This window comes from Lepus europaeus, unplaced genomic scaffold, assembly GCF_033115175.1.
Source record: "Lepus europaeus isolate LE1 unplaced genomic scaffold, mLepTim1.pri SCAFFOLD_3_1, whole genome shotgun sequence".
Lineage (NCBI taxonomy): Eukaryota > Metazoa > Chordata > Mammalia > Lagomorpha > Leporidae > Lepus > Lepus europaeus.
In genome coordinates, this window is record NW_026909276.1 from 13,819,156 (window position 1) to 13,832,473 (window position 13,318).

Here is a 13,318-nt window from a genome sequence, read left to right on the forward strand (position 1 = left end):
CAAACTTTACAAATTTCCTCTCAACCCATCCAAAATTACTAAAAGTTCCAAATGTGAGGCTAAACTTTTTTTTTAATAAAAAAGATTTTATCATTTCATTTGAAAGGTAGAGTTACAGACACAGGGAGAAATAGAGAAAGATCTATCCACTGGTTTACTTCTAAATAGCCACAACAGATTGAGCTGGGTCAATCTGAAGCCAGGAGCTAGAAGCCTGGGGCTTCACTCTTCTCCCCCACATGGATACAGGATCCCAGGCATTTGGGCCATCTTTGACTGCTTTCCCATACCAAAGCAGAGAGCTGTATTGGAAGAAGAACAGCTGGAACTTGAACTGGCACTACAGGCAGAGGCTTAGCCCACTATGCCACAGTGCTAGACCCTAAGTTTTTTTAAAATAAGATTTACAGTATTTTAAAGGCAGAGATAGAGAGAGAAGGTTGCAGGGAGAGATAGAGATCTTCCATCTGCTAGTTCATTCCCCAAATAGATGCAGTAACAGGGAGATGGGTCATAATGGAGCAGCTGGGACTCAATCCAATGCTTGCATGAGATGCTGCATTATAGGTAGTGGCTCCATGTGTCAGCTACTTCATTTCTTCTTTCAAAGGAGTTCTCATCTCTAAGTGATTCAGAAAGATGTACCAAAGGACCTTTGAGGTGGTTATGATAAATTATCTCTTTTAAACTTTAACTTCCACAGAGAACACACAGAGAATTCCACAGTTTATAACTAAATTATAAACCAACACAACCTCATTCCTTGAGAGTGGCCTAACTCAGAGGAAATGTGTAATGAATACTAATCTCTGGGTAAAAAGAAATGATCATGTCCATAAAGAAGATTGCAGTATAGCTCAGCTGAACAGACAAAGGATAACATGATACTGTTAGTCAATAGCAACACAAAAATGTAATAAGTGATTATTTAAGATGCCTGATATTAAACTAATGCACTCAGAGAATTTCATCATTACAGCCTCCATTTTGGACTACACCTTCAACACTATAAGTTTCTATATCACTAGCAGCAATGTGGGTCATGAAATATTGTTGCTGAGAGAGAGAAGACAAGAAGCAACTTTTAGCATCAGTGACTGGCACATTAGCAAGACAGAACTTCTGCAAGTAATTGAAATCCATAACTAACAGGTTTATTCAAAACTTCATTTTCTGTGAAAGTGAAATTAAGAGAAGAGATTTGGGACAGAATTCTTAAAGATACGTGAAAGAAGGTTATTGAGTGGTACGTAACTTGGCAAACCCGCAGCAGTAGGTTTTATATAAAGAACAGATCACCCATAAACAGCTCACTCACACCATCAGAGTGCCCAATCTTGGTTTCCTTCTCTTCAGCTTCATCTTCATTATCAGTAATTTTATTCATGTTTTAGAATTTAGTTCAAATTGAAGGTATAATCAGAGGATATCACTACTCCTAATCTAGGTAACACTAGTGAGCAAAAATACAGTGGCTTCAATGGAAAAGGCTCCCACCTTTCAGTGTTATGCCAAACTTATTAAAGAACACAATACTGGCATTTTTACAATGATGGAGTAATAAAAGTCATTAGGGCAATTTATCAGGTTTATAATGCACATCAAGAAAAAGTACTGGCAGGGTGTGCAGGTAAAGAGCACAGTGTGCAAATTGTTGGACATTGTCAGGCAGAAGTGAGAAAATTAAGACAAACTATGCTGGGTAAAAATACATAGGAACAAAAAGATTTCAGCAGGCAATGTTAAGCAGAGAAGCACCACATGGAAATATGGAATCATTGTTTATTTGTTGGATGCCCTATTCTGGGTTCACAGCTGGGAGGTAGAAATACACTTGGAGACACAGAGGTCCTTGATCCTCTTCATGATGACTTTTACCTAACCAAGACAGTATTCTCAGTCATTCTCACATGGAAGCAAGTGTCTTTATGCCTTGACCTCAGCTGTGGGCTCTTTCAGTTATGCTTCCTCCACTGCTGGACTTAAGTATCCCACAAATGGAGCAGATTTTCTTCCCCAGCAGAGCAGCTGGGGACAACAGTGGGGAATCAGATGTCAATGATTGTAAAAATGTAATTGACCCTACAGAGCCCTCTAGTGGTAAATAGTCACATTCAAATGATTTTGACCCATGATATATCCCAATAAGGACCCCAGCAACACTCAGACCTCCTGGAGTTAATTAAACCAAAGATGCTCTCCAGTTAGCACACCTTCTCTTGCTTGTTATTGAGAGAGGCGCTTGCGGACTTAATCTAGGAGAGCTTCCTTGTCAAATGCTTTGACCCCCAACAGGAGAGTTCTTGCACACAGTAATCATAAGCCTCTCTCCCTGGTCCATGTCCTTGGATGCAATGTGGAAGGAAGGAAGGAAGGAAGGAAGGAAGGAAGGAAGGAAGGAAGGAAGGAAGGAAGGAAGGAAAGAAGGAAGGAAGGAAGGAAGGAAGGAGAAAGAAAAGAAAATTACATTCTGGTGCAACTCATGGGTTTGCTGTAAATTTAGGTAAAGTGGGGGCCGGTGCTGTGCCATAGTCATTAAGCCTCTGCCTGTGGCACTGGTATCCCATACAGGTGCCAGTTCATACCTCAGCTGCTCCACTTCCAATCCAGCTCTGGGCTAATGACCTGAGGAAGCAGTGGTAGACAGTGCAAGTACTTGGACCCCTGTACCCATGTGTGAAGAAGCTCCTGGCTTTAGATTGGCCCAGCTCTGACCATTGTGTCCATTTGGGGAGTGAACTAGCAAATGGAAGACCTCTCTCTTGGTCTCTCCTCTTGTCTGTCTATGTCTGCTTGTCAAATAAATAAGTAACTATTTTAAAAAATTAGACAAAGTGAAATTTATCTGTGTAATTTCTGTTCTATAAAGTAAATCAGAAATTAGAGACTAAGCGTAATTGGTTTTCAAATTTCCTATACATCAAAAATTTACCTCCTGCAGTATCACACAGTAAAATTTACTTTTTCAAAGAGGAACAAGTTTAACAAGAGCCTTCAAAGAGCTTTATATGACAAGCCAAATTCACTGTTGCCAGAAAAAAATTTGTAAATTTTAGGAAGGCTGATTAGAGTAAATCAGATATGCCTTCTCCTAGCCACATGACTTTGTGAGATTAAGAAAGTGCTTTGTTTCAACTTTTTTCTACTGATGAATATTGTCACTTGAAATTTTTTTCTCTAAAATTAAATATTAATGACCAGTAATCAACCATCCAAATAAGTACATGATAATATACATTAATTATTTTTTATTCAGTACATCATAGTGACAAATGTAGAGTAGTAACACATTTATAGTCAGTTCTGGACTCTTTATTAAAAATAATTGTTTCTATGAGTCTGCTGTGTATCCCGCTTCCCATGTTGGATCTTTCTCTCCCTTTTTGATTCTATCAGTTAGTATACAATGGTAGTTTTTTCACTTTATGTTGCTATATGGGCAAACTGTTGAAATATTTACCTAATATGTACTAAACTGATCTTCTGTATATAAAGAGAATTGAAAATGAATCTTTATGTGAATGGAAGGGGAAAGGGAGCGGGAAAGGGGAGGGTTGCGGGTGGGAGGGAAGTTATGGGAGGGGGGAAGCCATTGTAACCCATAAGCTGTACTTTGGAAATTTATATTCATTAAATAAAAGTTTAAAAAAAATTGTTTCATAGTATCTTTACACTTTGTGTTTCTGTGTGGATGCAAACTGATGAAATCTTTACTAATTATATACAAAATCGATCTTCTGTATATAAAGATAATTGGAAATGAAAAAAAAAACCTGGTGTTAAATTGGAAATGGCATAGAAAATTAATCAATTTAAAAAAAATATTATGTATTGGTGTGTGTGTGTGTTTTTTTTTCTTTTCTCTTGGGAAAATACATAGAAGTGCAGTTGATAACTCATGTAATACGTGTTTTAATTGTGTAAATTTGTCAAGCCACCAAATGTTCCATTTATATTCTGAACAGCAATATATGAAAGGTTCAGTGATTCCACATCCTCACCAATGTTTGGTATCCTCAGTGTTCTTAAATTTAGTGGTGGTATTTAATTTAATGCTGGTATTTAGTGATATGTGAAAGTGTTTTAATTTGAACTTCCATTAATAGGACTTATGTTGAGTTTCTTTTCTTGACACTAGTAGGCATACACAAAGCTCCTTTAAAACATCTTTTGAAGTATTTTTCATGTATCCTAGGACTTACTGTTTTATTATTATTGAATTATTAGAGTTCTTCATATGTCTGATTTAAAAAAGTTTGGCTTGGCTGTGGGCATTTCATGTAGCAAGTAAGATGCTCCTTGGGATACTTACATTCATATCCGAATGCCTGCTTGCAACTTTTGGCTGCACTTTGGATCCTACTATCCATACAGGAGCTTGGAATGAGACCAGGGCTATGATTTTTAATTAGGCACTGTGAGGCTGTTACAATCATTTGGGGAATGAAGCAGCATAGGGAAGATGTTCTTCTGTCACTGTATCTCCCTCTCCATTCCTCTCTTTTTAAAAAGATTTATTGGCTGGCACCACGGCTCACTAGGCTAATCCTCCACCTTGCGGCGCCGGCACACCAGGTTCTAGTCCCGGTTGGGGCACCGATCCTGTCCCAGTTGCCCCTCTTCCAGGCCAGCTCTCTGCTGTGGCCTGGGAGTGCAGTGGAGGATGGCCCAAAGTCCTTGGGCCCTGCACCCCATGGGAGACCAGGATAAGCACCTGGCTCCTGCCATCAGATCAGCACGGTGCACCGGCCACAGCGCACCTACCGTGGCAGCCATTGGAGGGTGAACCAGCGGCAAAAAGGAAGACCTTTCTCTCTGTCTATCTCTCACTGTCCACTCTGCCTGTCAAAAAAAAAAGGTTTATTTATTTTTTTGGAAGGCAGAATTACAGAGAAGCAGAGACAGAGGCAGAGACAGAGAAATCTCCCATCTGCTGGTTCATTCCCCAAATGGCCGCAAAGGCTGGAGCTGGGTCACTGAAGCTTTAACTAACCTTTAACACTTTGATTACATGAGTGCATTAGTTAAATATCATCAAATGAAATCAGGTCAGTTTTTGGACTCTAGTAATCATATATTTGAAAAACAGAGTTCCAGAGAGAGAAGGAGACACCCTCCACAAACACACAGGAGAGAGAGAGAGAGAGAGAGAGAGAGAGAGATCTTCCACATGCTGATTTACTCCCCAAATGGCCACAACAGCCAGGGCTGGGCCAGGCTGAAGCCAGGGGTCAGGAGGTTCTTCTGGGTCTCTCATGTGGATGCAGAGGCCCAAGCACTTGGGCCATATTCCACAGCTATCCTAAGTGCATTAGCAGAGAGCTGGATTGGAAGTGGAGTAGCCAGAACATGAACTGGCACCCTTATGGGATGTCAGCACCACAGGCAGCAGCTTTATGCACTATGCCAAAATGTCATTCTCCCATTTTAACTCTTGGTATGAGGTAGTTGAAAATCACAATATTTGATCTTTCTTAAAATTAGCTTTACTCTTTTATGTCCTTTTCATTTTAAAGTATGTTTTTCAATTAGAAGGTGATTTTTCATGAGGACACACACACACAGAGTTGTTGGAATTGTAATGGCATTTCTTCATATTTTAAAATAAATTTGGGGAAATTCATGTCTTGAATTACTGAATTTTCTTAGCTTTATTTGTCTGAAAGTCAGGGTGACAGAGGGAAAAATAGAAATGAATCTTCTATCTGTAATTTTAATCTCCAAATACTTGTAATAGAGCTATGTGAAGCCAAAAACAAAACAAAGATAAAAACAAATCAAAACTCAAAAACACAATAATCTATCTAGGTCTGCCACATGAGTGGCAGGGGCCCAAGCACTCAGTATATCATTTCTGTCCCCCAGACACAGTAGTAGAGAGTTATATCAGATGTGGAGGTGGGATTTGATCAGAAGTAGACTAATATGGGACATTAGCACCCCAAATGGCAACTTAACCCACTGCATGACAATGACCACACCGACATTGAGTTTTATAGTCAATGCAGGTATTATGACTTTCCACTTCATTTGGATCTTCTTTATATACTATCATGAATATTTTGTTTTTCATAGCATGGGGTATTACATAATATTTGTTATTTGTTCCCAAGTAATTTATATTTTTAATGGTTTTGTAAATAGTTTTATTTCATTTAATTTGTTTGTTCTTAAAACATATTTCATTGAATTTTGCATGCTCACCTTCCTTGCTGGGGTTTCTTCTAGTACATTCAGTTTATTTGATATTTTCCAAATATTCTCTTGTTATCATTCAAAAATCTTTTGAGAAAAAATCATTTAAATTCCAAATATTAATGTGTCCTTATTTTCAAACTATTTTTCTATTGTAATCTGTTTTATATTTCATTTTTATTCTGCTGTGATCTCTATGTATTTGGTTGTGCAAATATGGGGTTGTTTTCAAATTATTTATTTTTAATTTTAAATTGTGATAAAAATGTATAATATCTATGAATAAACATAAAAATTGTGTATCTATTTATGGGACAGCATGTGCTATTTTGAAACATGCATACATTGCATAAATTCAAATCAGGGTAAACAAATCTATCTCCTCAAACATATTATTTCTTTTTTTTTAAAGATTTACTTATTTATTTGAAAGTCATATTTACAGAGAGAGATAGAGAGAGAGAAAGAAAGTTTTCCACTGCTGGTTCATTCCCCAAATGGCCAAATTGGCCAGAGCTGGGCCAATCCAAAGCCAAAAGCCTGGAACTTCTTCTGAATCTTCCATGTGGATACAGGGGCCCATGGACTTAGGGCATCATCTACTGCTTTCCCAAGGAATAGCAGAGAGCTGGATCAGAAGTGGGACAGCTGGGACTTAAACTGGCACCCATATGGATGCTAGTACTGCAGGCAGTGGCTTTACCTGCTATGCCACAGCATCATCCCCAAATATATCATATCTTATGGTGAAAATACCCTAAATTATTTCTATTAATTTTCATTTGTTTTAAAATTTCTTATGGTAAACAAATTTCATTTATTTCATAAATACAGATTTAGGAGCATAGTATCTAAATAAACATTTGACATTTACTTAAAATAAAATAAGCATTATCATTATGTATTGTCACTCTACTGTGCAATGCAACAACAGAACTTTCATCCCCAATGTGTAGTGTAGGATTTTACTATCACTTGTACCATTTACATTTCCCTATCCTCTCTCACCATAGTCACTTCAGACTCTGGTAACTATCCAAATACCCTGACTTCTGAGATAAGCTTTATTATATTTCACATATGAGTAGAATTTTGTGACTTATTTTTCTGTTCCTACCATACTACCTAGATCCCCCTAGTAACAGGTGTGTTTCCTAATAGGGCTTCAGACTGCCAACTCCCACGTACCTCCCCATGATGGCCCCTGGAGTATGCTGGGAAAACCGGGAGGCACCTGCTGCAACTCTGATGGAAGTCTCATTCAAGAGGTGACAGTGACAATGAGTTTTGTACATTGAGCATGAATCAGCAAGGCCCTGCTAGAGTGGTAGAACATACACACCCACAGGATACTCATGGACTTATTTTATCCACATGCACAGTGGCACAACCATGAACTACACAGGGGAATGCAGTCCAGGGTGGGGAAAGCAAGAAACAACTGGAGTACAGCAGGAGCTAGTTTGTCAACCTACAGAAAACTGACCAGTCTCTTGCTGCCTCTGCAGGGCCAGAAGAGAACAGGAGGAGAGTAGGACTTGGAGAGATGGGGCTGCTCTTTGTGACAGGGATGTCTGCCACTCTGAGTCAGGGTCCTCCCAGTGTGCAGATATCCTAGGTACTCTCAACATCAGCCTTAGTGTTGGGCACATGAGTGTCAGGAAAAGTAAGAGTGATCCACCCCTTAACCCCTCACCTGCATCAAGAAAAGTGTCCCTGTTCTTCATACAGATTGTACAGCTCAAGATCCCAGGCAGGCTGTGCTCAGTTACACTCTCCCCTTTCCACCATTCCAGGAGGACTCCCTGGAGCCCAATGTTGACAGCACAAGAGAGATGGGGCAGTACTAGAGCAGAAGGCATCAGATTGGATCAGCAGGGCTGGTGTGAAGACTCTTATGTAGAGGAGGTTTTACCATTGTATTACTCAGTTTTTATTGAAGGAATGGAAGCAGAGTATGGGAACCTTAGGAAGATGTAGTAGGTTTGTGTGGGGCCTCACTGCAAAAATTTTGATTCAAAATTAAAAGGGCTTAAAAAGCTGTTACAAAATATAATTGCATTGGGGGATGGAGGATGGGTTTGAGGTAGAGGCTTGCAGGAACCTGGGACCTTGTATAGCAAGTGTAGAAGGCACTGGTATAGCTGGTCACATGGAATACCTACCGCAGATCTTACTTTTTGCCCGTTTCCTAGAGAGACCCCAAGATCTATCCCTGGAGATTTTGGTTATTCAGTGTGTTGAGGAGGCTGACTTTGGCCCTAGTATCTGTGGAGTGTACCATTGTGACAGGGCTGGTTCCATGATGTCACTGTTGCCTAGCACCCCTCTATGTTCTACTGCAGTTAGAGGCTTACTGACTTGGAGTTGTTTGTTTTTTTTTTTTAATTTAGGAAGCTCATTCATCACAGGAGAACACAGGTGGCTGGGACCTGCTTTCTTCATTTCCTGCTGAGTTGGGGACAGTCCCTACAAGGTATGTGGCCCTGACTTCTCCTGGCTAATGAGGAAGGTGATATTTGCTATACTCCCAGTGGTGTCCACTGTATACTGCATATGAATATAGTTGTTTCTGACCCTGTGGGATGGGTGCAAATTTCCCTTTGATATGGATCTGTGGAGGGACATAAATCCCTAGGGAGCCATTATAGTCAACAGTGATCTCAGAGCTGTGGGTGCACCAGACTCAGAGACTTCATGACCTATAATGTGATGGGAATGGCCCTTTATGATGGAAAATGTGGCTGCTGGAGGATACTCATAACCCAATCTGTGTGAGGAGCAGTCTTCCTGTGTGTCAAAGAAGTTGGACAAAGACCCTAAGTCTGATGCTCCCTCTGTCCCTGCACTTCAAAGAAGTCACCTTTCTGGAAACTAGACTCCAGGTGTCATACATCTGTCTGTGGACCTGAATCTTCCTTTGATGAAATGGACAAGAGCTCTGTGAGGGGTAGATCCCTGCAGTTATCCAGTATTGTTTTATGTACATGTTTTTGTCTTGTAGCTTCTAGCAGATGTGGGCCCTGAAGGTGTAGTAGGCAAAAGGGTGAGCAGACACCATGGCCAAGGATGAGCAGTTACAGACCTGGATACTCCACAAAGGAGGAAGAATCCAACCTTGTTCTGTGCCTGTGGTCACAGGGCCCTGGGATCCCTCAGGACAGACAGGCTGCCCTGCTGCCCCTAGACTCCAAGTGCCTCTGGTCATTCACCTGAGTCTCCTTGTTGGTTGCAGCATTACAAAGGAGGGAAGCAGGTGGGGCCTAGGGAGGAGAAGGATGCGAGCTGCTGCCTAGTCATAGATGGGTTGGGGGTCCTGCAGTGAGTCATTGGTCTGCATCTCATCCTAGTTGTGAGACCATTTTTAGAAACACCTGCCTTGAGATAAGACAGGTCTCCGTAGGGTTGGGACCCTGTTTCTGGCTGCCATCACAGTGCTCATCCTGGTGAACATTAGATTAGAGCTGACTGACCCAGTGAGTGATCCAGGGTAACTGGCAGGGATGGAGCTGGATGTGAGGTAGTTGTGGTTTATGCAGTGCTGAGGCCTCTTCTGCACAAGGGGAGGGCCATTCTGAGGTCTCACTCTGTGCCTGATTGAGCTTGCCTTTTTCTGCACCATTATATAGGTTGTGTCCCACGGTTAAAGACATCTATTCCTTAATTGTGGCCAATGGTCAGAAAGGAGCCAGTGGGTCCCTGAGTCTCAGGGGGTCAGGCTAAAATCTCTTAAAGAAGGACCAAGGGGAGCCACCATCTTGGAAAAAATACGATCCAGAAAATAAGAATTTCAGGGTAGGCCTTGTAAGTGTGCTTAAGATGCAAACAAACATGAAACTGTTCTTCCTATCTGAGACTACAGTCAAATTATGCAGATTTCCAAAGTCTGGTGTTCCTGGTGTAGTCAATGGAATCATTACAATATAAGATGGAGGTGTCTTCTAACTTGATGTAGGCTTGTGGGGCAGCTTTGGTTTTTTTCCTTGATGGATATGCAGGGATGTGCCTATGTTATGTTCCTACTTATCTCAAAATCTTCAGTAAGTTCTTGCTAATTGTAAAACTTGCTCTGAGGTGTTTTGTGGGAAGTTAGAAAGTCAACTATAACAGTTTAGTTGGCTGGGAGAGCAATGCAACTTCCTATCTGAGACAGACTGTGGTCATCCTGAAAACCATCCAGGACAGTTTGAAGGCCAACTCTATACTCATGAGGGAAACTGTGGGCACTGAGGTGGCAATGTCTTAGGGTTCTGTGTCCCAACTCAGTGTTGTAAAGGAGAAAAGACAAGAATCAGAAAGATTCCTGGGAAACTCAGATCTAGCTGAGGTAACCATCAAGAGGGGCTAAATTCCAGCAATTATAGTGGACAATATTGACAAGTAATGGTTCAAAGATCATAAAAAATAAGAAAAGCTGTATTTTAGCAGATATGGGGTGCACAATAACTTATGAGTCGTAATAGTTTAATGACTAGATGTGTTGACATGACTTCGGATATGTAAGTTTCTATCACTTGAACTAATGGTTCCATAAAACATAGACACTGTTAAGAATTCAATAAAAATGCTAATATGCATGTGCTTATTTCCAACCTGAAGTAATTTTTCCCATTTGTTCTCAAGCCTCATAGTGAGCATCAAGATAAAATTGCCTCAAATACACAAATATCAAACAAACTTGAATTTATTTGTTTTAAATTTTTATTTTCTTGAAAGGCACATACAGATACAGAGAAATAGTCGTTCATTTCTCCAAATGTCCACAATAACAAGTGCTAAGTCAGATAAATCATGAGAGAGGAATTCAATGAGTACCTCTCATGAAAGGAGCAAGGAGCCATTCACTTGAGTTATCATTTGCTGCATCCCAGAGTGTACAGCAGCACAAACCAGAAGTAGTTGGGATGTAAACCCAGGCATTCATGTATCAGATGAAGGAACACCAAATAGTGATTTAACATCTGTGCCAAACATCCACTCAATGGTGAGCAAATTGACATAAAAATATAAGGCCATCCTATAATAGCATACTGGGATGTTATAGAAGACCAGGCAAGATTAGCCAGAGCTGGCCCAGATCAGCAGCACTGTCCACCAGACCTCCAGTACAAAATTCACACCTAAAATAATTATTTTTAAATTTCATGGCACCAGGTGCTGTTATTTCAAGCAAATAGGATTGCCAGCTTTATCAAATAAAAAGTGCAGAATGGTCTAATTGGATACATACAGTACATTGAAATACCATACATTTTGAATACCATAGTGGGCAAATTCCCAACATTATCATTTTAGTCTGATATACTGAATATACACTGGAGTAACATTAATAACTTTGAGAATTAATTTTCTTTCTTTCTTTTTTTTTTGACAGGCAGAGTGGACAGAGAGAGAGAGAGAGAGGGAGAAAGGTCTTCCTTTACTGTTGGTTAACCCTCCAATGGCCGCTGTGGCCAGTACACTGTGGCCAGTGCACTGTGGCTGGCGCACCATGCTGATCCAAAGCCAGAAGCCAGGTGCTTCTCCTGGTCTCTCATGCGGGTGCAGGGTCCAAGCACTTGGGCCATCCTCCACTGCACTCTCAGGCCACAGCAGAGAGCTGGACTGGAAGAGGGGCAACCGGGATAGAATCTGGCACCCTGACCGGGACTAGAACCCGGTGTGTGGGCACCATAGGTGGAGGATTAGCCTAGTGAGCCGTGGTGCCAGCCAATTTTCTTTTTTAAAGATTTATTTATATATTTGAAAGTCAGTGTTATACAGAGAAAAAAGGAGAAGCAGAGAGAGAGAGAGAGAGAGAGAGAGAGAGAGAGAGAGATTCAGTGCATTGGTTCACTCCCCAATTGGCTGCAATGGCCGGAGCTGGGATGATTTGATGCCAGGAGCCAGGAGCTTCATCCAGGTATTCCCACACAGGTGCAGTGGCCCAAGGACTTGGGCCATTTTTTGCTTTCCTAGGCCATAGCAGAGAGCTGGATTGGAAGTAGAGCAGCTGAGACTTGAACTAGCACCAATGTGGGATGCTGGCACTGCAGGCACTGGCTTTTATCTGCTACACCACAACACCAACCTTGAGAATTAATTTTTAAATTTGATTTTGTGGAAGCATATAATATCATTTTCATGTCATAATTGACTTTTTCAATCTTTAACATTATGCTACATATCTTGATCAACATCTTTTTTTCTTACAAAAAGAGCTTTATTATATGTTTTTATTCTTTGCTTCAATACTGCATATCATGATTTCACTTATTCTCACACTGGAAGAATGTTTACCAACATTTATTTACCAAAATTTATATATTTATTTGAAAGACAGAGTTACACAGAGAGAGGGGAGGAGAGAGAGAGAGAAAGAGTGAGAGAGAGAGAGAGAGAGAGAGAGAGAGAGATCTTCCGTCCACTGGTTCACTCCCCAGTTGGCCGCAACAGCTGGTGCTATGCTGATCCGAAGCCAGGATCCAGGAGCTTCTTTTGGGTCTCCCACTTGGGTGCAGGGGTCCAAGGACTTGGGCCATCTTCTACTGCTTTCCCACTCCATAGCAGAGAGCTGGTCTCAAACTGGCACCCATATGGGGTGCTGGCACTGCAGGCCAGGGCATTAACCCACTGTGCCACAGCGCTGGCCCCCAAAATTTATTTTTTTTCAAGTTTTAAACTTCATTTCAAATATAGTCATGACAAACATATAAATAATTATACACTTCAAATCAAAATTTATTTTGCCAGGGATTCCAAGGTAGCAGAATAGAGAAAGATCATACTACACTAGGCTAGAAGAAAATAATAAAAAAAAGGTGAAGAAAGTGCATTTTCAGGAGTGAGTTGGAGGGAAAACTGCAGTGAAGATTCTGTGGAAGGAGGAGAGATATTGTGGATCTGTATGGAAGGTGCAGATGTGCAGCAATGTGCACAGACACACCACATAACCCCAGAAGCCAAGAGCTGGAGAAAGTACCAGCTTTGGAGGGTGAGGTGTGATCAGACTGCAGCACCCTGTAACACTGGTGATATAGTCGGAATGAGAGCCTAGTAGACTACACTTTGAATCTGGCCTGGAGACCTGAGGGGAACAGGGTGCATGCTCACCCAGGAAAAAAAGGGGCATAATTCTTTCTAC

General features: G+C 40.9%; 1 pseudogene; it reads left to right on the plus strand.

The window, feature by feature from the left end:
- The first annotated feature begins 933 nt into the window (after positions 1-933).
- LOC133755229 (BRISC complex subunit Abraxas 2-like) lies at positions 934-2,108 on the plus strand (annotated as a pseudogene).
- The last annotated feature ends 11,210 nt before the right edge of the window (positions 2,109-13,318 follow it).